We start from the raw sequence: 27,235 nt of genomic DNA, 5'->3' as shown, positions 1-27,235 counted from the left end.
TTTTATTATTCATGTTAAAGCATATTATCTATACAAGACAGATTACTTTGTTCACCATTCACAAGAGTTTAAAAAGTTGAAAATTAACCAAAAACACATTCACCCCCCCCCGCCTCTGTGTTGTATTCATTACCTAACAATATATTTATAAAGAATTGGACAAAAAATTTTATTGATAAAAACAAAATAAGAGATGGTTAGTGGATCTTTATTGATAAGGTGTGAGATGTTGATCTTAACTTTTTAAGGGATTACTAAGAGGCTGTTGGAGCACTATTTTTACTCAAAATCCTTATAATCTTAGTTAAAAGCTCATATAAGTAATCTGTTGGACTTGCTCTCATACCATATTAACAAGGATCCACTAGCCATCCCTTATTTTGTTTTTATCAATAGAAAAATCAAAATCTCCCCCTCTGTTGACTTATTTTCTCTCTCTTCCTTTTCTTTTTGTCCAATTCTTTACAAATATATTATTATAATAATAATAAGGAATGTTTTAAATCACTAAGACTTATTATTTTATATTATATATAAGGAACACAATAATATAATGTTGGACTTGCTCTTAGTTAACCAAAACTCAAAAATTTTACTCGACTCTGCATTAAACATATTTGCTTATTTTTAGTTTACTTTGTATGAATATATTGACAACTTTTTGTGGATTAACTTAAAATCTTTTCCAGTTTAAACGTACAATAACTATCTTACTTGTATTCATTCAATAAATACAAATTACACAACACAAATAAGAAAATATGTAATTTAATTAATGAGCTATATTAGAAACATTGTGTACGTTGTTGATATCTTACATGAAAATCATGCACATTGATAAACACTCAAATTGTATTTGATATATTTTAGACGTTATATAATATTTACTAAAAAGAAAATGATCAAGAATTTACTACTATAATTGTATGGTATAAAAAATCTAGAAAATGACATGTAACTCGCACAAGTTCTTATACTAGTTGTATAAAATATTCATAAAAAGCGTAAACCGACTTTTATTTACTTTTGTTCAATATATGCAAATTGTCATTTACAACTCATTAGATATTAAGAGTTAAACTTGATAGCATATTACATAAATAACTTTCTTATGTACCTAATTCTAAAAAGCAAAATTTTTTTTCAACTAACATAGTTTCATCCATGCATATCGGTTTTTGTGTGGAATATGCATTGAACCTGTTTATTCTAAGGATTAATTTCAAATATTTTAAAATACATGTTATTTTTAAACAACATTCTCAAGAGCAACGTAATATCAAAAAGCAATATTACATAACAGTCTCATCTCCAAACCAACTGTAAATGGTAACTCTACTATATTACTACAAGTACATTGACAACCATAACTTTGGACGATGTAACAATGTAAAACAAAATACAATATCTTCAAAGTTGGCCGTATTGAGTGACACGGGTGTTATTGTTGTTGAATTGGATAAACAGTAATCCCCAAGAGGTGCACTTTTTAAGGTACCTACAAGATGGGATAAACGATTAAAATAAATATATAAATATTGGATCAAAACTTAAAGACACCAGGAGATTACACCATTCTTGATCAAGTGGAGAATAATATTAAAGTAAATGCAAAAGAATAAAGGAATTATGTAAATTACTCATGTACTTGTTGACTTTCATATAAGAAATGACATTGCTGCAAACATCAACCATATAAGAAAACAGGTAACTTATTATCAAGTGGATAGAATAGAAGGATACACTTCTAACACATCCAGTTCTCCTACGTGACTTCTGATCAAGTGGATCAGTTATCCTACACCATGTAAGTTCAGGCTCGCCATCATTTTATGTTGACTTCATAAAATGAAGACTATTAGATCGTATATACAAAAACTAACATTATCGTGAAAGTAATTGATCGGAAAATAAAGAAGTGTAGCTTATGCGGAATCTTATAAAGAATTTGAGAGCAGAGACATAAACCAAAAAAAGAATTGAATATTATTAATTCTCAGAAATAAACATAACCATTGACTTCTAATTATCAAAATCTTTCACCTCTGAAAATACTCGGTACAAATTATACATTGATATTAATAGATTTAAAGCTTCATTTTTAATCTAAGTATCGGATTACGCTCTACACAGGAACATTCAAATTATAGCTTGCAGAAAATAAATAAGCAGCAAAGTTTAGTAAGACACGGTTGTAGCTCAAATTCAGTTAGATAAACCGAACATACACTAACATATTTACATAGGAAAACTAAACAAACCATGTGATTCTCGGAATGAAATAGATAAATTAAACTGTAAGTTCTACTTGGAAACAGAGTTGGACAAATTCACAGTGAGAAGTATACATTTACCTTTATTTTGGTTTTGGGTTGTGATCACCTGTGATGTGATGGTCCGCGATTAGGGGATACCAGTGCTTTCTTCCTGCTAATGGGAATCCCTTAACAAATATGACAAATAAAATATTTTATCATGCTGCATCATAATTGAAAACCCGCAACTGAGGCAGTTCAACCTAACATATTGTAGAATATAATTACATTAACCAGTTACCTAGAAAAAATGACTCACAAGAATAAATGATTCGTTGCCAAAATCCAAGCTTGTATCCACTTTGAAAGGCATTAGGTTTTGCTGCTAGTGTTTGTAAGCCAGTCTGTGAACTTATATAGTTTTTCTCCATCACCGGGTCTGGATACTGTTTCACTAAATACAGGGCCACGTCTATGCAAGATCCATCATGGACATCAGTACATAGAATTATGTGGAGAAATAGAAACAAATAAACAATAAACTTGCATTACTAGCCAAACCATTATTTAAGAGTGCGAATTACTTGGAAATGATCCAAACTAGGACAAGGACTTACCATAAAAACCGGCTGTGATAGTAAGCGTGAGAAGATCAGCATCATGTTTTCCCTTCAATCGCTGCTTTATAGATCAGAATACACTCGATCACGTAATGTTTTCCCTCTCTGTTGCACAGTTGCAATGGCATTTGCAGATGTAGAATTTGCCATACAGCCATGGATATATGGAATGTTTTATTTGTTAGCTTGAGAAGCAGCGAACCATTTCTTCGTATTCCGGATTTTATCTCATCTTATTAATTTTTTTATTTGCAAATTCTTTGAGTAAATTGTGTTAATTGCCTAAACTGGAAGCATAGATAGGCTGTTCCTTATAATGTCTGTATGGTATTTTAACTAATTGTTGCTTAAAGATGAAGTAGCTTCCAACTCCGTCTGCCACATTGCAAAAACAAGCAATGTAACGTCTACCGGATAGTTGCCACATTGCATAAACAAGCTATGTAACGTCTACCTGATAGTTTCAACACTCGCATAAATCAGATCCTCTAAATATGAAAAAACAGAATGGTACGTCATTTACATTGATTCCTGCATTTACTAACGATATATGAGAATAGTAAATGAAACTTTAGTTCTAAGTTTCTAACATTAGCTTCAATATATACAATTCCATAAAAGGCGTGCAATACCACCTTCTGAAGAATCTAACCACTCACAGTTCAAAGAATCAAAGAAACATCTCAATAGAAACATCAGAATAAAAGAATACAAATTAAACTAAAAAATAGATTATAACAAAGGAAGCATTAAAACATATGGCATCCATTACTGTTAAATTTTATGGTACCAGCTCAAAGCAAATGAATTTATGTTCTTACAAAGATGAGGTTTCTTAATGTAATACATATATTAAAATAACTTAATATTCTATAATATCATCTGCAAAGACAGATTATTATGTACCCCGGGAAATGAGCATTGATCCAAATTTATTATCCTTGAAATTGAGATCACCACCCACTGATCTTATCCCACCAACCTAGAAAACTAAAATGGCATCTAACAGAACTCAAGTAGTGTGCAAAAGATGTAGTGCGTGAATCAAAGATGAATTGCTTGGTCCTTAATTTTTTGCCAATTATAAGACTAGTTAAAAATATTTTTTTGAACAGTACATAGACTTCTTTATCTTGTACACTCATTCAAATAATTGGACATGTTCTATGTCGAAAATATTATATATATACCCCCAGGATACTTGTAACACTATGAAAATTATGGTGGGGGAGAAAGGTCACTATGTCAAACAACTGTGACAAGGCCCAACATACATTTAATTAATTTCCTTTTAATTAATCTCCTCAGCTCACATCCTAATCCTTTCTGATTCCCCTTCAACACCAGTACATCAGTCAACATACAAATACTCGTGTCAAATTAAAAGGAAGCTTAATAAAAACCACTACATACATGAATACAAATACTAATTACAATTAATATAAGGAACATCCCTAATTTTACCTTACTGAAAGCTTTAAATAGAAACGCCTAATCTTAAAGCCCTAATCTCCTGAAATATAAAGTGAAATATCAAAGTGAGTATGTTAATTAGGGAAAATATGTATATATGTAGAAAGAACCGTAATCATAGCAAATATGTAAAAAATTACCAGTTAATTAAAGCCCTAATTTGAAACCCTCAAAAACTGCAAAATTAAATTAGTATTGACCTTTAAATTGAAGCCATCTCCAATTTATTTTTCAATTCATTCTTGAATGTTGGATCTTGTTTTCCGACGTTTTTCATATAGAGCGGGATGAGTTCGTAGAGAGAAAGGTGAGAGAGTAATGTACAGCGAAAGAGATGAGAGAGTAATGTTTGTGTGAGAGATGAGAAAATGAGAGATGAGTACGTGGTTTATTTTCATTTTGGGGGGAAAATTTTTACATTTTCTATTTTACATTTTCATTTTGGTTATTTGATTTTTTATTAAATAGAAAACTAAGAAAGTAACTTTGTATTTATGTACAATAAATTTCATAAATTATATAAATTTTATTATATTATGTATTATGTTTATCTTTCACTTAATAACCATAATATTTTTAAAATATTAATTTATTATAATGTTTCACTGTAATATCTTTAAAAATTTAAAAAGTAACTAATGTAACACCAGGTGATGGTGTTGCATTATGCAACTCCAGCATTTTATTGCTATTGTAACACTAATTGAGAGATGTTATAATAGAACAAAAATTTCTTAGCTAATGTAACGCTGCTTGTAACACTTACATTACAGTAGCTCACTTATGGCGTAGTGGACATCTCAGTCTTAAGGTTCTCGAATGATTGTTGATCCTTCATTTCTTCATCCTGTATCAAGACCTGCTTGTAGTTCAGATCTATACACTCCTGAAAGTGAAGAAGTACTAGAAGCTCAGCTTATTAGAAGATCAAGACAACTGCAATTAGAAACTACTCCTTCTATTACAAGTTCTACTCCTGACAACAAAGATGAAAATCCTCATTCAGCTCTTGACAAGGTAAATCCTGACACTGTCAATACTGACAATTCAGTTCATGATACTGACAGAGTAATAATCGTTCCTAAGTAAGTTAAAACTGGAGAAATTCTATTTCGGGTAAATCTACAGATTCTATCTGCATATGTTGATGCATTTAATGCCGAAAACTTCAAACAAGAAGAAGTGGTCTTTGATAGAGAAGAAAGGGCTCAGGAAGGCAAAATCAGGATTGTTGTTGACAGAGCAAATCAAGTATACAAAAACATGCTTAGAAGATCTGAAAGGAGGAGATGGAGGTGTAATGATATGAAGTTGTTATATGAAAGAGCAGAAAGGAGAGCTCAAAATTTTCCCAAGATCAAGAACAAGTACAAGTGGAAGAAATTTGTTGATCTCAACTGCAATGATGAGATAAATTTTCTTACTGGAGGTATAAGGGTGGATGGTTTACCTACTTCTGATGGTATGGGAGATAAGAAATCATGGATGATACATGCTAATACTCTCAAATTGGCTGCGCCCTTGACAAGAGCTAGAATTGGGGATCATGAAGCTTACTTGGTGAATCTAAGGTTGATCTATTTCACTCTAGCTGATAATCCTGGTCGGGAAGTCATTGTTGATCACTTAGACAGACTTGAAGCAGTGAATATTGTACTGGAAAAATATGATGGCTTAGAACACAAGAAAAAGATCTTACTCTTATTGCAAAATGATCAAGTTCAAGCTCTATCTCTTGATGAACTCTTGATCATGACAACCAAGGAACTGAAGTATATTCACTACTTGCTAAGAGTTGAAGATGAAGCTTCCAGAGAATGGTCAAATATGATTCTTGCAACTATCAGGAAAAGGATACTGAATAATGGTTCACAATACTTTGGATCATACATTTCTACTTACATAAATTTCAGAGGGCAAGAAGTCAATATGAAGAATGGAGGTGCTGTAATTTAGAATGTTCTCACACAGAGACACATAACCATGAATCATGATGGTCCTAAATCTTGATATATGTCATTGGAGGAGTTGATGTTTGAAAGAACTCCTATCAGAAACTTAAGGGCTATTATATATCAATTGTCAGATAAATTTGAATATGAAAAGAACTTGAAGATCAGATTAGAAGAGATAATGTTGAAAAAATTGATGACAGAGTTAAATCGTTTGTTCGGAGATACTGCAGAGTTTATCAAGAAATATGAAGATCAAAGTCTAAAACAAAGTATGTTTTACACTCTACATTTTGTCTCTTTGGTTTTTGGCATGACAACACTTTAAAATTTATGCTTATTCTACAAAGCATATATTTGGGGAGATTGTTGGAAATTTTCTATGTCAGGAATCAGGATCTGCCAAGGAGTCAGGATCTGATAGAGGTATCATGATGTGTATCTAATCAGAATTTGTCTGGCAGCATGATTTGTCAAGCCATCAGGATGTGAAGACTGTCAGGATCTGAGTGGATAAGTCAAAGTTGCGAGATAAATCAGAATCTACTGATTTATAGGATCGTAGTTGTTGATTTAAATATGTGTAGTAAGTAGATAAATTATATCGTAACATGTCTTGTAATTGATAGAGATCGATTGTAGTTGTGTGATATATAAACACATATTAGGTTATCATTATGTGGTGTGCACAACTCGAGTATTCTATAACCTAGCAGCTCTTAAGAATATTGTTCTTGAGAGAGTTTTGTAACAGTTTATTAAAGATCAATATAAATTATTATTTGATTCATCTGTGCTTACTTTACTTCTGTGATAAATCGATTTATTTAAGTAATTGTATCCAACCCCCTTAAACAATTACTTTGCTGGGCAACACCGCTTATCTCATGATAATGGACTTCTTTCACTTTTCAGGATCAATTTAACTAAATGACTATACTATCTAGCAATATATTTTAATAATTATATTCTATTATTCTGTATCCACTTTAATTATTTTTTCATGTAAATTTATGATTATTACATTTAAATTCATTAAATATTTATAAATATTCAGTTAATATATTACAATGATGTATATAATCAAACATTTACTACTAATTGCATTTCACTAAGTTGAAAGATTTAAAAATTGTAGTTGACTACATAACATACATTACAAATTTATACTATAGAAAAATATAATACAAAGTAGCAAATGTGAAAAAAAAAGATTAAAAGTTATTTGTTAGCCTCAATATGTATAATACCAAATATTTACTTCTTCAAGACACACAAGCATACCTAATATGTGTATGATTAGCAATACAAATGGTTGAATGACTTGGTGGTATGATATTGTGTAAAGTAATTGCAAGACTTGGGTTTGATTCCTACCATAAGCATTTTTTAATAGTAAATATAAGGGCAATTTAAATATTTCAAGTTGAATAAAATGTCTTACCATTTAAATTGAATAAAATGTCTCACGACATTTCTAGTTGAATAAAATATCTCACCATTTAAACTAGTATAATAACTTGTGCGAGGCACGGGTCATTTTCTAATACAAAAATAATATGCTTATAAAAGATTTTCCAATATGATCAATATATGTTATAGTAATGGAACATGATTATGTTATGTTACCAATATTGTTGTGACGCCCCCAAACCCACCCTTTCGTGGATTCAGGTCGTCAAGATATCAAGCTTCGCACACCGGTATTATTACAAACCATAACCAAATACATCATTCATCGTGGACGCTACTCCACAGATCTCAGGACCGAGTCTCTCACACAAACCTGTTTATTACATATATGATAGACAATCTACTACAAGTATGAATACCAGTTTGGGAATAATATTATTACTTTATTATAGATCATGATAATATTCAGCTAAACTACTAAACGCTGTCATAGTGAACGTGCTCTTTCCCTTTCCTCTGCCTTGCCTGATCAGATGGGTCATCTGCCTCATTTTTCATTTATTTAGAGAATATAAGAATAGCAAGAGTGAGCAACCGAGTGCTCAACAAGTATAATGACTATCAAATTATGAAGTAATGAAAAAGGGTGCCAAGTGCAACAAAATTTAAACTCAATAAGGAATAATAAAAAATACTTCATGATTGTAACAAATAAGCTCTTATCTGGCACAATGCCATGTGATTCAAGATTAACTGGTTGTTTTCCATCCCCAGTACATCAATGATGCGATCAACTACCACAGTGTACCATTCTCCTACGAATCTTACGCTCACCCGATCACGACTCGTTGTAAGAACGCCTAACACGCACTTTCTAGCATAAAAGAAGGGTTAATGTCTTAACCCTCGGCTGCACTCGAGCTGAATAACATGTTCACATATCGGACTGTCACAATAAATACCGTGGGTCTAATCCCACGTTAACCAGTATAAATGAACACATCCCGATTCACTTCTCACTTCACGTCACATCACAAGAATTTTAAAATAATAACACATATTCTAGATCGAACAATGAACCCGTCTCTATTTATTAAGAATATTACTTTGACATTAATATGAATAATAAATCGAGAATCTTCAAGCATAGGGATTATCTCGAATAATGAGAATAATCATGTCAAATGAAAATCTCGAATAGTTTCGAAATATAAACAAATTTGAAAGAGTTTCTGTAAGGATAGAAAGAAAAAATAATTAATTGATTTATCATTCATGAATTTGGAAGGGTTCAGTAAATTGATAAAAAAATAATTTGAATTTGATAGGAATCGATCTGAAGGATGAATCGATGTAAGACTTTGGAATAATTTAAACGAAAATAGAAATTAATATTCGTCTGATAGAAAATAAATTAACTGTCCTGGATGATAGGAACAGATAGGTATGGAATGCAAGTTATTGTTTCGTTACAAATGAAGGATTTATCAATTGGGTCCTGCATTGGGAATTTTGTCGAAAGAAAATAGTCACTAGTGAGGGTCAAATATTAAATCCATAAATACTTGCCATCAATATGTAAAATAGATATATAAATGTCCAAAATAGGAAAGGGAGCTTATAAAACTTTCCATGTCTCCGATAATAGCGCGCTAGCAGTGATGTTTCACCTTTCTGGGTTAAATAATTCCATTTCGGATATTTTCTAAAATAATAAATCACACCAAAATATTTTAGTATAAGTATTTCAAAAATATATCCTCTCACAAATCTTAAATAGTGTTTTTATATTTATACATCCTCTAAACGTTTAACTTTTTGAGTGTTAATTTTAGTAACTCATCTCGAGTCAAATTTATTTAATAACGAGAGAATTCTCTAGCATCAGATAATAACTCGGTTGGTTATTTAAATAATTTTATTGGTACGCTCATTCCAAATTACACCTATTAAAATAGTCTCCCCTTGTTTAGGTAAAAAAAATATCCCAAATTATGAAATAACAATTATTTACAAATTTCTGATTTAAATATGAAATTGTACTGTATATCTAAAATATTATTTTAATTACCCAGTATTAGTGAACGGCTTGTAAAAGTTCACTTTTCCGATATAAGTAATTTTCACATTGAGAATAAAATAATTAATCACCGAAATATTTTAGCTATAACGAAGATTACCATTATTAGATCCTATCTATCGACTACCGAAAAATTAATATAACTTCGAAATTCCATTTATCTATATTCAATATAATATTTCTTTAACGTAATAACCCTATTCTATTAAAATTATAGTAACCGCGTCTTCTAAAATTCCAAGATTCGGGTAAAAGAAATGTGATTTAGTTCAATTTTAATCCATTTTCCTTACTCACGTCCTTTTTTTATTATTAAAAAACCACCCAATGATTTTATGTGTTAATATATATTCGTACACAATTATTTAAATTCCTCGAAATTAAATAGAATTTCACTCCAAACACAATTTTACTTTATTTAGAATAAATGAACACTCCAATATAATTCCATTATATTTTTTTTTATCCTCCCATTTATTTATTTATTAATATTATTATTATTATTAATATTTTAAAACAAATAACCAATTGTCAAAAGACTATTCTGCCCCCACCCCTTTCCCTTCTTCCTCACCACATTCCTTCACCAGCAACCATGGATGCCGCCCGTGGCGGCTGTCGTCCGGTCACCGGCCGGCGAGAAATTCGGCCATCCCTAGAACTCAATTTTCTTACCGATTTTAACTACCCATGACCCGATCTACTACTTCCCCAAACTAGTTTTTCCAAATTCGAACTCTAGCCTATTTTCCGGCCAAACTCCGGCCACCTCTCTCTCTCATTACCTCATTCTCTCTTGTCTCTCTTCCTCTCTCTCTCTCTCTCTCTCTCTCTCTCTCTCTCTCTCTCTCCCATCACAGCGCAGCTGCCACCACAATCGGTGGTGGCTCGCTGCCACCACCACTGTTGTGGTGGTTGCAAACAATTCTGATCACCACATAATCCCCATCTGATAAGTGGATTTTATATCCACTTGTAATGCTTTATTACAAGCTTAAATTTGTGTTTTGGACTAAAGTTGTTGGTATTTTGATGTATTTTGTGTTATTGCATTTCAGGTATCAATTATATGAAGAAAAGAGCTTTTAAAGGAAATATGATAAAAAGTGATCAGATTTGGAAGCCAAGGCCATTGTCAAGTTGTAGAGAATCTCGTTAGCTTCGCGTGGGCAGTTGAATCGCCTAATTCTGACGAGTAGAACTCAAGTTATGGTCAAAACAAGATTCATCAGAATTTTTTCCAGAAGCTGTCTAAGCGGCCAGAGAGATGAACGCCCGCTCAGGAGAGCTGAGCGGCCGCTCAGGGCGCGGCTGGTCGCTGATTTCGCTGAAAAAGCATTTTTTGAGTAGAATTTGACGATTTTAAGGGTGCATTTTTTGAGTAGAATTTGACGATTTTAAGGGTCCAGGTCCACTAGGGGCGTATATATACTTAAAAAAAGGATTTTTATCATCCGGGAAGATTGGGATACCAAGGAGAAGACCTAGAAGCACAGAACAACTCCAAAAAAGAAGATCTTATTTTCAACTTGTGATTCTTTGAATTAGTTGTAACTTTGGATACTCGTTTTCATTCTTGTTGAACCTAGATCTCGGTTATTCGTACTTTATTTATTATTCAGTTTATTAAGACCTTGTTTTATACCATGCTTTCATTGGAACCCATGGTGACGATGAGTTCAATTATGGGCTAATCGTTATCATGGGGTTCTAGCGGATTTACTTATGGATTTCAATAGTTAATTCTTTTGATATCTTGGTATGTGGTGATTATATGATATCCTAGTATTGGTTGTGCTTATTCGTCTTATGTGCATAGCTAACATATAAGATATCGTGTTAATCTCTATTGAAGCGATACTGAATATAGAGGTTTAGAACTTGCCATGCTAGCATAGGTTCATGTATTTTTTATGCATGATTCGTAGGTAATTTTAATTATCTTACTTGCCCTATGTAATCATTATGGATAACTTGTGCTTAAACCGTTATGTTGCCAAATTCTATAGACATATAGGGTCTCAATATAATTGGTGCCTATTCAGCTTCTATGTAACACCCCCAAATCCGGGGTCGGGGATCCGGGTTGTCACCAGTTCCATTTCCCTTAATAAAACCCAATCTTAATAAATAATCAACTATTCTGTACTGTGACCCCACCATAAACACACACCACAAGTTATAGTCTCGGAGATGAATATCCAAAAATAATCACAAGTCATTTTATTCCACAATTATATGCCAATACACCTTAAAAGGGTTTCTGAATAAATTTACATTTTTTTGCCATTATTACATTTCATAAATATACATAAATCTGATTCATCAATAGTTGAAAACCTAGCCTATTGGTAGCTCCTACCTCAGCTACGGCGGCATCAACGCTTCCAACAAACTGCGGAACATTTTCTAACCGCTTGCGAATTGGAAGCTTGGTCATGTTCATCTTGTCTAGCTGATGTTGTGTGATGAAAGAAGAAAGCAAGGGTGAGCAACAAGTCCACCAAAATAATATGTATAATGATTTACAATATATGAGCATTCACGAAAGTCTAGGTCATGAAGAAATGAACCAAGTTTGATATATTACCGCGACCAAGTTGCAAAATATTCAGTATATATGTACATATATACTTTTCACAATCTTTGAAATCCTCTGACATGTATAATATACACAGAGTTCCCGTTTATAACTATATAAAATATCTTTGCAAGGTGATCTCATATATCTAACCTTGTCTCAACGTTTTTCCGAAAATCTTTGACATGCACAAGATAATCATTTACTATATATAAGTTTAAAAGATAAGGTTATAAGATACTCCAATATACTTATATCTGAATACTACTTGAACTACCACCGTTCAAGTTATAATCAGTTTCAAAAGTTCATCACCCAGATGAGACCACAAGTTAAGACTTGAATAGATTCAATCTTTGAAATATTATTGAATGAAATAAAGTTACGAGATACTTTATTTAGTCCCAATATATATATATACACCTATATATATACATTTCATACACTCCTTGAAAACCTCTGTTATGAAAATTATAAACAGAGTTGCAATATCCAATGAATTTTGGAAAGGAGAAAACCTTGGCATAAACCTGATATCTTGCTGATCAGGCAAAGATACCAATAAGTAACCTTTTCTACTAGTAGATGGATGAATCCCCCACCGGTCATCACCCTGGCCACATAAGGACCTTGTGCTGGACCGCCACCCGGCCTCTTACGCGTTGATAGACTGCCACCCGGCCTCTTACGCGTTGATAGACTGCCACCCAGCCACTTACACTTTGATAGACCGTACCCCGGCCTGTCGCTTATGCCGACTCAATTAGAGGGACTTACTTCCCGAACGTTGGGCAAGTAATCAAATTGTTATCTCAAAACAACAACCATGTTGCGAATGTAAAATACACCACAGAGCCGGATCCCCCAGGTTTTGAGTGAGTATTTAAATCCCCATCGAAAGGAGGATCTTAAATATAAAAGAATGAGTTTTGGGATCCGCCCTAACTTTTAGAAATCATTTTAAAGACTCGAAAACATTTTTAAGAATGTTTGGAGTATTGCTGATTTATTAAAATAAATCAGTCCCGATATATTAGAAATATCTGAATATTATTATTTAAATAATATTCTCATAAAGATAATCCTTATAAAAATAATCGAAGTAGAAGTTTTAAAACTTATACTTGAAATTAATAATAATTAACCAAAGATATACTTATACGAAAGTACTATCTTTATTTGAATAATCGAAAATAAGTTTGATTATCGCAACATTATTCTTTAATAAAATAAAGAATATTATTAAATCATAGCGGAGTCATAATACCTCGAATGAATATTATAAATAATATTCATTAAATAAAATAAACGGAGTCATACATCCTCAAATGAATATTCAAATAATAATCATTAAATAGAATAAACAGAGTCATAAGTCCTCGAATGGTTATTCAAATAATATTCATTAAATAAAATAAAGTTATCGAATAAACCTTATTCGATCAATAGTTTTGAAAACTATATCCCTATATATATAAATATATAAATATATATATATATATATATAATATACTCGGGAACATCGACTCCCGGTTTAGAAATATGTTCAACTTTGGGTCCCCTATACTAAGGGTATACACAACTACTGTTTATTGCTAGCATAGGTATTATGCAACTATAAGCATTGAAATCAACAGATAAATAACCAGATTACGAAACAGACATGCATATATACCATATCAGCATGCTCCAATATATCGCAAAATTTGCTAATAACAATCATGCACTTATCACAAGATAATGCATATACACATATACATCACAACAACAGTTTATACGGGTAGAAAACTTGCCTGAGCGACTGGGGGTTATAAATGGCTTGGGATGAGTATGGTAACCTATAAACAATATATAAGTTCGAATTAAATCAAAGTCACTTGTAAATCTATACTTTAACCAATTTAGACTCTAACGCTCGCTTTGCGCTTAATGATTCTCTTATGTCGCTCGAGTACCCTCGGCTCCACCATTTTTAATAAATTAACCATTACGAGTTTTAAGGCGATTCTTTCGCGAGTGTCTTACCAACTGCCTAAAACACTTAACATAATTGTTTCATACTCCAATTAGTCCTTTAAGGTCTTTAACCAAGATTTCAAAGTAAGGCGAGGGGTAATGATTCGTTCGCGAAACGTCGTTACTTAAAACGGCCGTTTCTCCTAAACCGTACATCGGAATCAAACGAACCACATATCAAAACAAAGCTCGTAACATGAAATATCTAATCATGGCAATGGTCAAAACCTAGCAGGGAGTTCTAGGGTCCTAATGTTATGAACAAAAGCAGTCTAAAGTAAATCGGACATTACGACGGCTATGTTTACGCGATTTCCCAATTTTATACCATTCCAATTCAACCACCAATCAATCCCAATTCATTCATACAACCAACATCCATCCACACTACATCATAACACCCCAATCAACTCAACATTAACAATTTATACTTATTCTTAAACTTGAATTTAAACTATACTTAAGTCCTTTAACCAATCAATAAGATTCAACATTCAATTCACTACAACTCCAACCCAAACTCTAAACCTACAAGCATCAAGCTACTCTTTTACCATAACAACCAAAATCATCCTAATATACAAAGTAAAGCTAGGTTTTGGTGATGTTATACCTTCCTTGAAGTGATTGGAGTAGCTAGGAAGCCTTAAGAAGCCTTGAGATGTCTTAGGGATGCTTGGATCTTAAAGGAAAAACAAGAAAAATCAAGTTAAAAATCTTGAAATCACTATTCATTATCTTCTTCATTGATTTCTTGGAGAAGATTGTGAATTATTTGGAGGCTTAAACTCATAGGATAGCTATATCTATGCATAAGGAGTACTAGATAATTAACTTACCAATTAAGGAAGCTTGGAACTTGAATTTTGAAAATTTTTCTTCTTGAAATGGAGAAAAGTCGAGAGCAAATGTGGGAGAAATGAAATGATTTTGTGTTTTTGATTTGTTTAGCTTAGCTTGGTTGTTTTTGTTTTGTTTTTGGTTAATTACCTTTCTAACCTTGAACTTTGTGTGGTTTTAAATCAACCACACCTCCTTCCCCTTATGTCATGCTTATGATGTCATCATCCCTTACTTGCCCTCTTCTTATTGGTTGGATGACCTATCATCCCTAACCTCCTTGATTAACTTCCTAATTGTTTGCCTAATGACCGCTGATCTGTTATACGGTTCGCTTAACTTTCGTTCTCGTTTCTCGTTTGAGGGATCATACCCGGGATCTTATTACTTGGGTTTCCTTAGCCTTTCTCAATATATTATATTCCTTTTATGATCCTCTCTTATAATCCTTTTATTTAAATCCTTTTTATCCTGTTACCTTATACTCAATTCTTTCCGTATCTAGTGGATTTTCGGGAAAAATCAAAAGGTTCAAATTTGGATTATGACGATCTTTACATACACTTATATACCATATAGAGTACCAATAAAATCTCAGAATATCCATAAAAGAAACCCCACATAGTGTGGCATGAACAGTTTTCTTATTCAGCAAAACACTATTCATAAGGGTTTCAAAAATTCCAAAAATTGGGGTTATTACAGTCTCCCCTCCTTAAAAGGATTCCGTCCTGGAATCAGATAGAAATTGAGTAGGGATACTTTCTTAGCATTGCACTTTCTAACTCTTATGTAATTTTCCCACATTGTGGTTCTACCATCAAACTCTGACTAGTTTGATAACTCTTCTTCTAAGCATTTATCCATTTTTGATCTATATCCCTTCCTGGTTGCTCCATGTAGGTTACGTCTGGTTGCATGTCTATGCACTCATATGCCCCTATTTGTCTGGCATCCGAATTACACTTCCTTAACATTGATATGTGGAACACGTTATGAACTTACTACATGTTCGGGGGTAGGGCTAGCTCATATGCTAACTTCCCAATACGTCTTAATACCTCAAAGGGTCCAACAATTCGTAGGCTTAGTTTTCCTTTCTTTTTGAACCTCATCAATCCTTTCCAAGGGATACCTTTAACATTACTAGGTCCCCTATTTCCTATTCTTTGTCCTTTCGAGTCAAATCAGCATACCTCTTATGTCCATCTTGGGTTACTACCAGCTGTCCTCTGATTAGATCTAATATATCCCTGGTCCTTTGGACTACTGCGGGTCCGAGCATCTTGCGCTCTACAACTTCCTCCTAACATAAGGGAGATCGATATTGTCTTCCCTCAAGGATCTCATAAGGCGATATCTCAATACTGACATATGATCTATTGTCATAAGAAAACTCAATCCGTGTTAAGTGATCATTCCAAATTCTTTCAAGTCTATTGCACAGACTCTCATTATAGCTTTTAGCATTAGAGCTTTTGCTTCTTAATACCCATCCTTTTCCAGTTCGTAATCGCTACTACCTTCCGTTCCTAATATTATACTGGTTATACTTATGCTTGTTAGCGTTCTATAACATTTTAATAACCACATCAACCTTAGTATCACGAATGTGTTTCCATTCTGAATACCACCATAACTTTACTACTCCTTTTTCAGCTGTTTCCATTTTCCAAAATTTGATCAATCATATAGAAGTAAAGGAATTTGTCGAGAGATCACTATGATCATGAACACTTGTTACATTGCATAGTTAGTACAGAAGGTGGCCAGCCTTTAGTACTTGACAAGCAATTAAACAACATGTGGTATCCTACTAGGCTTCCATCACACAGATAGATAGTCATTCGCCAATACCTCCCCTTCTGGAAGGGTTGTTCTTCTCAGCTTACATGAAATGAAAAGAAGAGAAAAGAACGAACTGAAGAGAATTGTATATATGTAAAAATATTGCCATAAAATATCTGGCTTGGAATCTACCTCTGAACTATAGAGGTTTGTCATAGGAGAACAAAACATATATGTATTTCTATCAACATCAAGTATTATAGCATCGTATTTCATATGCCTAATTATTTTTGCTATTCCATCCATCATTCTATGGACCCATGCTCTTCCTCGAGCTTATACATAATCACCTTTGAAACTCCCTCGACATCAAAAATCGAATCTGGGATCTCATTTTAGACACCATCGTTACTAGAATTCTATGCTTGCATCGCAACCTTCCTCGTATAGTAATACGACTCTCTATTGATAAGAAGGAATAAATAATCAATAGGTAGATAATCTACTTAACCAGTCTATTCAACGGCAACTTATACATCACCACAACCCGATTAGGGGTACCCAATCTCAACATCCATTACACTACAACTCTCACGGTTGTAATCGGCTCATTATTCAAAGAATCATTGCTGCATTACTATGGTCCACCACTGACCTACTGTCGTCATTCATTTTCCTTGGAATCTTAATAGCTAACCATACGGAGTCCATACCTGTCGTATCAAATTCTTCTAAGGAGTTAACATAATTACCATTCATAATTCATGAAGAACACTCCAGATCCTGACGTACTTTCATGACATGAAGCAGATAAAATTGCAGAAGAGTTTCAATCAAAGCAACGATAGCAGGTTAATACCATTCTTAATCATATGCCTTCAATAGAAGACTTAACTCAAAGGTTCATTTAGTCCTTTTTGAAACATGGTACTGGCTTATCTCAAGATAGTACCTTCTGAGATAGATAGCCCGCTCATGGCGATTACACGAATTAAACCTTTACCAACTACTATTACGGTTGGGTATTGCACAGTCATCAGAAGGAATGTCAATCTTCCAAACCATAATACAACCTTCACAGCTTTAACCATCGTCACTGCATTCCTTTGGCACAAGCGCCTATAATTATCCTCTTACCTTTAAAGTGTCAGCCACCTTTTTGGCCTTTCCTGATAGTAAAATTTTCCTTACAGTCAATGTCATTTTAACCACCTCCAAATAAATTTTCTACCTCATTTCAATCATTGCTTATGAGAAGATGTTTTCCATAAAATCTGATGAGTAAAAAAAGTAAAAAAAAAAATATCACCATTTTTTTTCCATAAGTTATTGCCTCAGTCTTTAGAGGTTAATCACTGTCACGACTGACTCTCAATCATACTTAGAACATTTTTATCGTAGGTCCTAATTTCCCTGATCAATTTTGACCTTTACTGGTTCGATCCATACTTTCTCATGGTTTAACACGTGCCCCACTTGGCATCATTATAATTACGTCATATTTCCTTTATCAATATTTCTATTCTTGAGAATTTTGAATATTACCTTTCTCCTTGTAAAACCTCTAAGGTTATCCTTGAATCGTTCCTCCTGTATTCCCTAGATACAGGGCATATCAAAATACCATTTACTAATACTAGAACCATTGTCTATGTACTTCTGAAAAATTTCTTTACTGCTCTTTAAAGGTTGTTGTTACCTTGATCCTTTCCAATTCATACTTGTCAAAACTCATGTTGTCCCTATTAAGGGTGAAATGCCAACCTTTATGCATTCCCCTAGGATTCGTTTTAAGTTACCGATGTTCTATCCTTAATTCCACCTTTAAAAAGGTACATGCATCCTTCCATGGATAAATCAAGTCATATATCCCTGATGAGGGTGTCTTATTCAATTATTTACACCTGGATAATATATGCCTAATTTCACAATAACATCTGTATTCAAAATGAGGTCAATCAATATGGCCTCCAAAATATAACAACGGTTATCCGCTTTTCTTGCCTAATTTGGTAATGATAACAAGGATGTTCTGGAAGATATTGGTCGTGTTCAACGTGAACTTCTTCTTAATAATTCCGTATTTACTTTTGTTGTTTATCTCAACAGTCATCTCAATGTTGGGATATCTCTCATACCTGGTGTCTCCCTTCCTGGGTATCAAGCCACCGGTCTTACACTTCACATTCTTGAAGGTCAGCTCCTTCATCCAATTTTCCTAATTTCTTACTTCCTTGTCTCCTCAGTCTATCCGCGTCTCATTATTTATCCTTCGAACTATCTCAAGGTTTCCCGAATCCTTCCAACTTGACGGGGGTACAACATATATGTATCTCTTATGCCTTCAACCATCAATTTAACTCATGGTGAATCACCCTCATCCTGACGATTACTTACTTTTCTATTTCTATTGCTACGAGTCTTTAGGGTTTCCTCATACCCAAATTCCTTATTATTCCTCAAACTCTATTGCCTTTATATTCTTTTCCACTTCAGTTTCTTTTTATTTTCCTTTCTCTTATCATTATTTCCTGAACGAACACAACATAAGCATTGATTTCAAACATCCCGTCATTCTGGATTCGTGTCCTCAGAACGAATCTTGACAGCTTTTACAACTTAGATTCATAATTCATCATACTCGTCCGCCTTGTTCTGGCTCTAAAGCTTTTTCACTATCTCCATAACCTTGGGAAGTACTTTCCTGAAAACAATTGACTGAACTGTAATCGGTTTATCATAACCTCTTGCTCCGTGTCTTTCTTGGTCTTTCACCAGTGGGTGGTCTCTCTCTTAGGAGGGTAAGTGATAAAAACACTATTTTCTGATTCGTCAATCATTTAGAATCTCAAATGATTCCTGTATTTCCTTTAGCCAGGCTCTTGCCTCGGCTGGGTCAGCTATTCCCTTGGAACTCTGAGAGCTTAGCGACTTAAAGGTCCTGAAAGAATTTCACACCACATTGTTTCCTCAAGGTGGTGGTTAGGGTAAAAGTATAAGTTTTGTTTTAGGCAGGTCCATGGATTGCCCAATAGGAGTACCATCCTGGTTTTTCCTATCTTGCTCGACTTCTGTTTTCTCAGTCTAAATATTTCTTCCTACTCCCCATAATTGGGGTCATCTTTTAATTTAAAATCTTCACTTTCCACTTCATTATATTTTGGGTTCCTTATATCTTAATTACGACCTCCCTAATTATCACCTTCAAGGTTTGCCCCTAATCTTATTCCTCATGGGGGCATAATGCTTGGAAAAATTTTAAGAATCTCTGGATATTTATTTTACTTACTTTGCTTAAGTCTTTCCCTCGTTCTGTCCTTGCATGATTGCAAATTATGAATTCTCAAGTTCTATAAACTTCATGACACTCTCTTAAGTGTTAATAGTGCAATTAACAATATGAACTTATCACAAACAACTGATCTGAACTGAAATTAACGAATATATACATAACCATTTGTTCGAGGGTACAACTACTGAACACATTAAAGAGAATTACATCATTTGATCTGATCACTTATATCCCAAAAGTACTACCATAGATAATCATCTCATCATTAAAACTAATCATTCATAACTTAGGCTAATCCTCCAAAAGCGGTGCTACATGAAACCCTTGTCTGATCGCTCTGGCTCTGCACACTACCATGGATCAAGAAATGCGGGCACACACGACATCCCTAACCTGCTCCATCACAGAGGTGATGAGGTCTAAGATAGTTGCAAGTAGAGCTGGATCAATCTGACCCTCAAGATGGCCTCTAGCTGTAACACGGGTGGTAGCCTCAATCCTTTCCATGCTATGAGCTAATCCTGCCGGAAGTACCCCGCCCTCAATCCTTGGTGCAGTAAGTCGATCTAACATATCACTCCTAACATTACGGGCCTCGGACAGGCCACCCAAAGTCATGTAATAATCGGCGATAAGAGAAGCCTGAGTGGTTGCATCTAGCAGTCCATGGGGTGCAGGTGGTGCAGGCCCAGGGGATCCAAATGGATAACCAAGCACAGTATCAGGTGAAAATGGTGTTGGAGATAAAGGTGGCATTTCCTCAGTAGGTGCTGGGCTCTGTACAGGGGAGGGAACAGGAATTGGTGGAACCTCATGGATGTCTTCAGGAACCTAGGGAAGAGGGTCTGATACTGGTATAATTGGTGTCGTGGAAGGCCCCACTCCTTCTGCCCTCATTAACCTTGGTGCCCTTGGTAACTCTTCATCCTCTAGTGCCACCCTCACGGCCATTCTTGCTCTGGTAGTCGCCCTGACTACGGTCATCAATTCCTCAGCGGTCCTCTCTTCATTCTCGTCAGGATCCTCCACGAGATCCTCCTCGGCAACAATCCCTTCTGGGATAACATCCTCAACCGCAACATTCTCAATATGAATCGCATCCGGTCCCTCGTTAGGGTACTCCATCAGATTCACAATTTGATCTCCAACATGTAATAAAACATCCTCATGCTGATGCTCCTGAACCTCAGGGTTCGGTGCCCTGCTGCCCTATACGAGAATGAACTATGTTACTATCATAATATTTATTAGGGTTCCCGTAAGGGTTTTAACTGTCAGTACTATGTTAAGTAGTATGACCATGAACTTGGCAAGAGTTCTTATTATCTGAGTGAACTTATTATCTTAACGTCACATCATCTCTGAGGTTTATAACGCTTAGCTCTGATACCATTTCTGTAACACCCCCAAATCCGGGGTCGGGGATCCGGGTTGTCACCAGTTCCATTTCCCTTAATAAAACCCAATCTTAATAAATAATCAACTATTCTGTACTGTGACCCCACCATAAACACACACCACAAGTTATAGTCTCAGAGATGAATATCCAAAAATAATCACAAGTCATTTTATTCCACAATTATATGCCAATACACCTTAAAAGGGTTTCTGAATAAATTTACATTTCTTTTCCATTATTACAATTCATAAATATACATAAATCTGGTTCATCAATAGTTGAAAACCTAGCCTATTGGTAGCTCCTACCTCAGCTACGGCGGCATCAACGCTTCCAGCAAACTGCAGAACATTTTTTAACCGCTTGCGAATTGGAAGCTTGGTCCTGTTCATCTTGTCTAGCTGATGTTGTGTGATGAAAAAAGAAAGCAAGGATGAGCAACAAGCCCACCAAAATAATATGTATAATGATTTACAATATATGAGCATTCATGAAAGTCTTGGTCAAGAAGAAATGAACCAAGTTTGATATCTTACCGCGACCAAGTCGTAAAATATTCAGTATATATGTACATATATACTTTTCACAATCTTTGAAATCCTCTGACATGTATAATATACACAGAGTTCCCGTTTATAACTGTATAAAATATCTTTGCAAGGTGATCTCATATATCTAACCTTGTCTCAACATTTTTCCGAAAATCTTTGACATGCATAAGATAATCATTTACTAGATATAAGTTTAAAAGATGAAGTTACAAGATACTCCAATATACTTATATCCGAATACTACTTGAACTACCACCATTCAAGTTATAATCAGTTTCAAAAGTTCATCACCCAGATGAGACCACAAGTTAAGACTTGAATAGATTCAATCTTTGAAATATTATTGAATGAAATAAAGTTATGAGATACTTTATTTAGTCCCGATATATATATACACCTATATATATATACATTTCATACACTCCTTGAAAACCTCTGTTATGAAAATTATAAACAGAGTTGCAATATCCAATGAATTTTGGAAAGGAGAAAACCTTGGCATAAACCTGATATCTTGCTGATCAGGCAAAGATACCAATAAGTAACCTTTTCTACTAGTAGATGGATGAATCCCCCACCGGTCATCACCCTGGCCACATAAGGACCTCGTGCTGGACCGCCACCCGGCCTCTTACGCGTTGATGTACTGCCACCCAGCCACTTACACTTTGATAGACCGTACCCCGGCCTGTCGCTTATGCCGACTCAATTAGAGGGACTTACTTCCCGAACGTTGGGCAAGTAATCAAATTGTTTTCTCAAAACAGCAGCCACGTTGCGAATGTAAAATACACCACAGAGCCGGATCCCCCAGGTTTTGAGCGAGTATTTAAATCCCCATCGAAAGGAGGATCTTAAATATAAAAGAATGAGTTTTGGGATCCGCCCTAACTTTTAGAAATCATTTTGAAGACTCGAAAATATTTTTAAGAATGTTTGGAGTACTGCCGATTTATTAAAATAAATCAGTCCCAATATATTAGAAATATCTGAATATTATCATTTAAATAATATACTTATAAATATAATCCTTATAAAAATAATCGAAGTATAAGTTTTAAAACTTATACTTGAAATGAATAATAATTAACCAAAGATATACTTATACGAAAGTACTATCTTTATTTGAATAATCGAAAATAAGTTTGATTATCGAAAATTATTCTTTAATAAAATAAAGAATATTATTAAATAATAAGCGGAGTCATAATACCTCGAATGAATATTATAAATAATATTCATTAAATAAAATAAACGGAGTCATACATCCTCAAATGAATATTCAAATAATAATCATTAAAAAGAATAAGCAGAGTCATAAGTCCTCGAATGAATATTCAAATTATATTCATTAAATAAAATAAAGTTATCGAATAAACCTTATTCGATCAATAGTTTTGAAAACTATATCCCCATATATATAAATATATATATATATATATATATATATATATATAATATACTCGGGAACATCGACTCCCGGTTTAGAAATATGTTCACCTTTGGGTCCCCTATACTAAGGGTATACGCAACTACTGCTTATTGCTAGCATAGGTATTATGCAACTATAAGCATTGAAATCAACAGATAGATAACCAGATTACGAAACAGACATGCATATATATCATATCATCATGCTCCAATATATCGCAAAATTTGCTAATAACAATCATGCACTTATCACAAGATAATGCATATACACATATACATCACAACAACAGTTTATACGGGTAGAAAACTTGCCTGAGCGACTGGGGGTTATAAATGGCTTGGGACGAGTCTGGTAACCTATAAAAAATATATAAGTTGGAATTAAACCAAAGTCACTTGTAAATCTATACTTTAACCAATTTAGACTCTAACGCTCGCTTTGCGCTTAATGATTCTCTTAAGTCGCTCGAGTACCCTCGGCTCCACCATTTTTAATAAATTAACCATTACGAGTTTTAAGGCGATTCTTTCGCGAGTGTCTTACCAACTGCCTAATACACTTAACATAATTGTTTCATACTCCAATTAGTCCTTTAAGGTCTTTAACCAAGATTTCAAAGTAAGGCGAGGGGTAATGATTCGTTCGCGAAACGCCGTTACTTAAAACGGCCGTTTCTCCTAAACCGTACATCGGAATCAAACGAACCACATATCAAAACGAAGCTCGTAACATGAACTATCTAAAAATGGAAATGCTAAAAACCTATCAGGGAGTTCTTGGGTCCTAATGTTATGAACAAAAGCAGTCTAAAGTAAATCGGACATTACGACGGCTATGTTTACGCGATTTCCCAATTTTATACCATTCCAATTCAACCACCAATCAATCCCAATTCATTCATACAACCAACATCCATCCACACTACATCATAACAGCCCCAATCAACTCAACATTAACAATTTATACTTATTCTTAAACTTGAATTTAAACTATACTTAAGTCCTTTAACCAATCAATAAGATTCAACATTCAATTCACTACAACTCCAACCCAAACTCTAAACCTACAAGCATCAAGCTACTCTTTTAACATAACAACCAAAATCATCCTAATATACAAAGTAAAGCTAGGGTTTGGTGATGTTATACCTTCCTTGAAGTGATTGGAGTAGCTAGGAAGCCTTAAGAAGCCTTGAGATGTCTTAGGGATGCTTGGATCTTAAAGGAAAAATAAGAAAAATCAAGTTAAAAATCTTGAAATCACTATTCATTGTCTTCTTCATTGATTTATTGGAGAAGATTGTGAATGATTTGGAGGCTTAAACTCATAGGATAGCTATATCTATGCATAAGGAGTACTAGATAATTAACTTACCAATTAAGGAAGCTTGGAACTTGAATTTTGAAAATTTTTCTTCTTGAAATGGAGAAAAGCCGAGAGAAAATATGGGATAAATGAAATGATTTTGTGTTTTTGATTTGTTTAGCTTAGCTTGGTTGTTTTTGTTTTGTTTTTGGTTAATTACCTTTCTAACCCTGAAGTTTGTGTGGTTTTAAATCAACCACACCTCCTTCCCCTTATGTCATGCTTATGTCATGCTTATGATGTCATCATCCTTTACTTGCCCTCTTCTTATTGGTTGGATGACCTCATCATCCCTAAACTCCTTGATTAACTTCCTAATTGTTTGCCAAATGACCGCTGATCTGTTATACGGTTCGCTTAACTTTCGTTCTCGTTTCTCGTTTGAGGGATCATACCCGGGATCTTATTACTTGGGTTTCCTTAGCATTTCTCAATACATTATATTCCATTTATGATCCTCTCTTATAATCCTTTTATTTAAATCCTTTTTATCCTGTTACCTTATACTCAATTCTTTCCGTATCTAGTGGATTTTCGGGAAAAATCAAAAGGTTCAAATTTGGATTCTGACGATCTTTACATACACTTATATACCATATAGAGTACCAATAAAATCTCAGAATATCCATAAAAGAAACCCCACATAGTGTGGCATGAACAGTTTTATTATTCAGCAAAACACTATGTATAAGGGTTTCAAAAATTCCAAAAATTGGGGTTATTACATTCTATCTCTTTTGTGGATGTGTGGTAGAATGGTACTCGTGCAACGAAAGTTGACGTTTATCAGTTTCGTGTTATCTGATTAGTGTCATCACCATCACATGCTAAGGTTAAGAACAATAAGGCTATGGAATGAAGTAGTAATGAAGTTAGGATCCCATGTTTGTCATATATAGTAATTTAACCTCAATTCTCTTAGTTAATGTTATTTAGTATAATCTCTTAGTTTAATAAAAACCCAATTTGTTATTTGTCTTAGCATTGTGCGATAACCATACATTGTTGCATAGGTGCATTAATTGAACTTAACCTAAACAAGTCTCTGTGGGAATGAATCTGATTTATATCTTATACTACTTGCGAACGTGTATACTTGCGTGAATATTAGCGCGCTTTTCGCCCTAACAAGTGTTTGGCGCCGCTGCCAGGGACTCGGTTTTAATTTTTAGTTTATGTGCTTGTCATCAGTGGTCGTTATAGTTCACTGACTCGGATTCTTTTACTTTCACGATTTATTTGTTTGTGTTTTAGGTACTCATTACAATGGGAGATCCAGCAGCACGAACGAGAGCCTTGCTGAATTTTTCTCAATCCAAGATCAATGACATTCAATGTAGCATTGTCCGGCCATCTATCACAGCTAATACCTTTGAGATCAAGCCTGGCATAATTCAATGGGTGCAGAATTTAATCCAGTTTGGGGGTTCTCCAACTGAAGATCCCAATATGCACATTAGGGATTTCATTGAGATTTGCGACACCTTCAAGTTCAACGATGTTTCTGAAGATGCTGTGAAGCTGAGACTGTTCCCATTCTCTCTGAGGGACAAGGCTAAGAGCTGGTTACACTCTCTACCAGCTGGTTCGATTACTACTTGGGAAGATCTTGCTCAGAAGTTTTTTACTAAATTCTTCCCTATGGCGAAGACAGCTACAATCAGGAATGCTCTTACTCAATTTGCGCAGTAATCAGGAGAATCTTTATATGAAGCTTGGGAGTGCTACAAGAAGATGCTTAGGAAGTGTCCTCATCATGGAATGCCTGATTGGATGATCATCAATTATTTTTACAATGGGTTGGGAGCACAGTCCAGACCCATGCTCGATGCAACAGCAGGTGTAGCATTATGGGCAAAGAGCTATAAAGAAGCTTATGATCTAACTGAATTGATGGCTGCTAATGAATATCAGTATCCAACCCAGAGATGTCCACATGGAAAGGTAGCAGGAGTTCTTGAAGTGGATACAGCTACGACTATCACTGCTCAACTGAAGGCGTTATCTATGAAGATCGATTCTCTGGCTAACTATGGTGTTAAACAGATAATTAGTGTTTGTGAGCTGTGTGCAGGTCCTTATACGACAGAGCAATGCGCTATATCTAGTGACTCATCTCAGTTTGTGAGCAACTTTCAGAGATCGCAGCAGCCAGTTCCTGCCACTTATCATCCTGAT

General features: G+C 34.3%; 1 long non-coding RNA gene and 1 other non-coding gene across 7 annotated transcripts; both read right to left on the bottom strand.

Moving 5' to 3' along the window:
- Window positions 1-1,216: 1,216 nt before the first annotated feature.
- LOC141666903 (uncharacterized) lies at window positions 1,217-4,723 on the bottom strand. Of its 6 annotated transcripts, XR_012552407.1 has the most exons (7): window positions 4,489-4,723; window positions 4,340-4,388; window positions 3,330-3,406; window positions 2,873-3,250; window positions 2,575-2,727; window positions 2,355-2,443; window positions 1,217-1,498 (listed from the first exon to the last, which is right to left on the bottom strand). It is a non-coding gene; the product is annotated as an uncharacterized LOC141666903 (long non-coding RNA). The 6 variants fall into 6 exon arrangements; XR_012552406.1 differs by having other exon boundaries at window positions 2,557-2,727; window positions 2,873-3,406; XR_012552404.1 differs by having other exon boundaries at window positions 2,873-3,406.
- Window positions 4,724-26,713: 21,990 nt separating this feature from the next.
- On the bottom strand, window positions 26,714-26,820 carry LOC141670031 (small nucleolar RNA R71). The gene has a single exon (XR_012554282.1). It is a non-coding gene; the product is annotated as a small nucleolar RNA R71 (small nucleolar RNA).
- Window positions 26,821-27,235: the final 415 nt, after the last annotated feature.

This window comes from Apium graveolens, chromosome 6 (genome assembly GCF_009905375.1).
Source record: "Apium graveolens cultivar Ventura chromosome 6, ASM990537v1, whole genome shotgun sequence".
In the NCBI taxonomy this organism is placed as follows: domain Eukaryota; kingdom Viridiplantae; phylum Streptophyta; class Magnoliopsida; order Apiales; family Apiaceae; genus Apium; species Apium graveolens.
The sequence above is the reverse complement of the archived record's forward strand: the minus strand, read 5'-3'. Positions and strand labels throughout refer to the sequence as shown.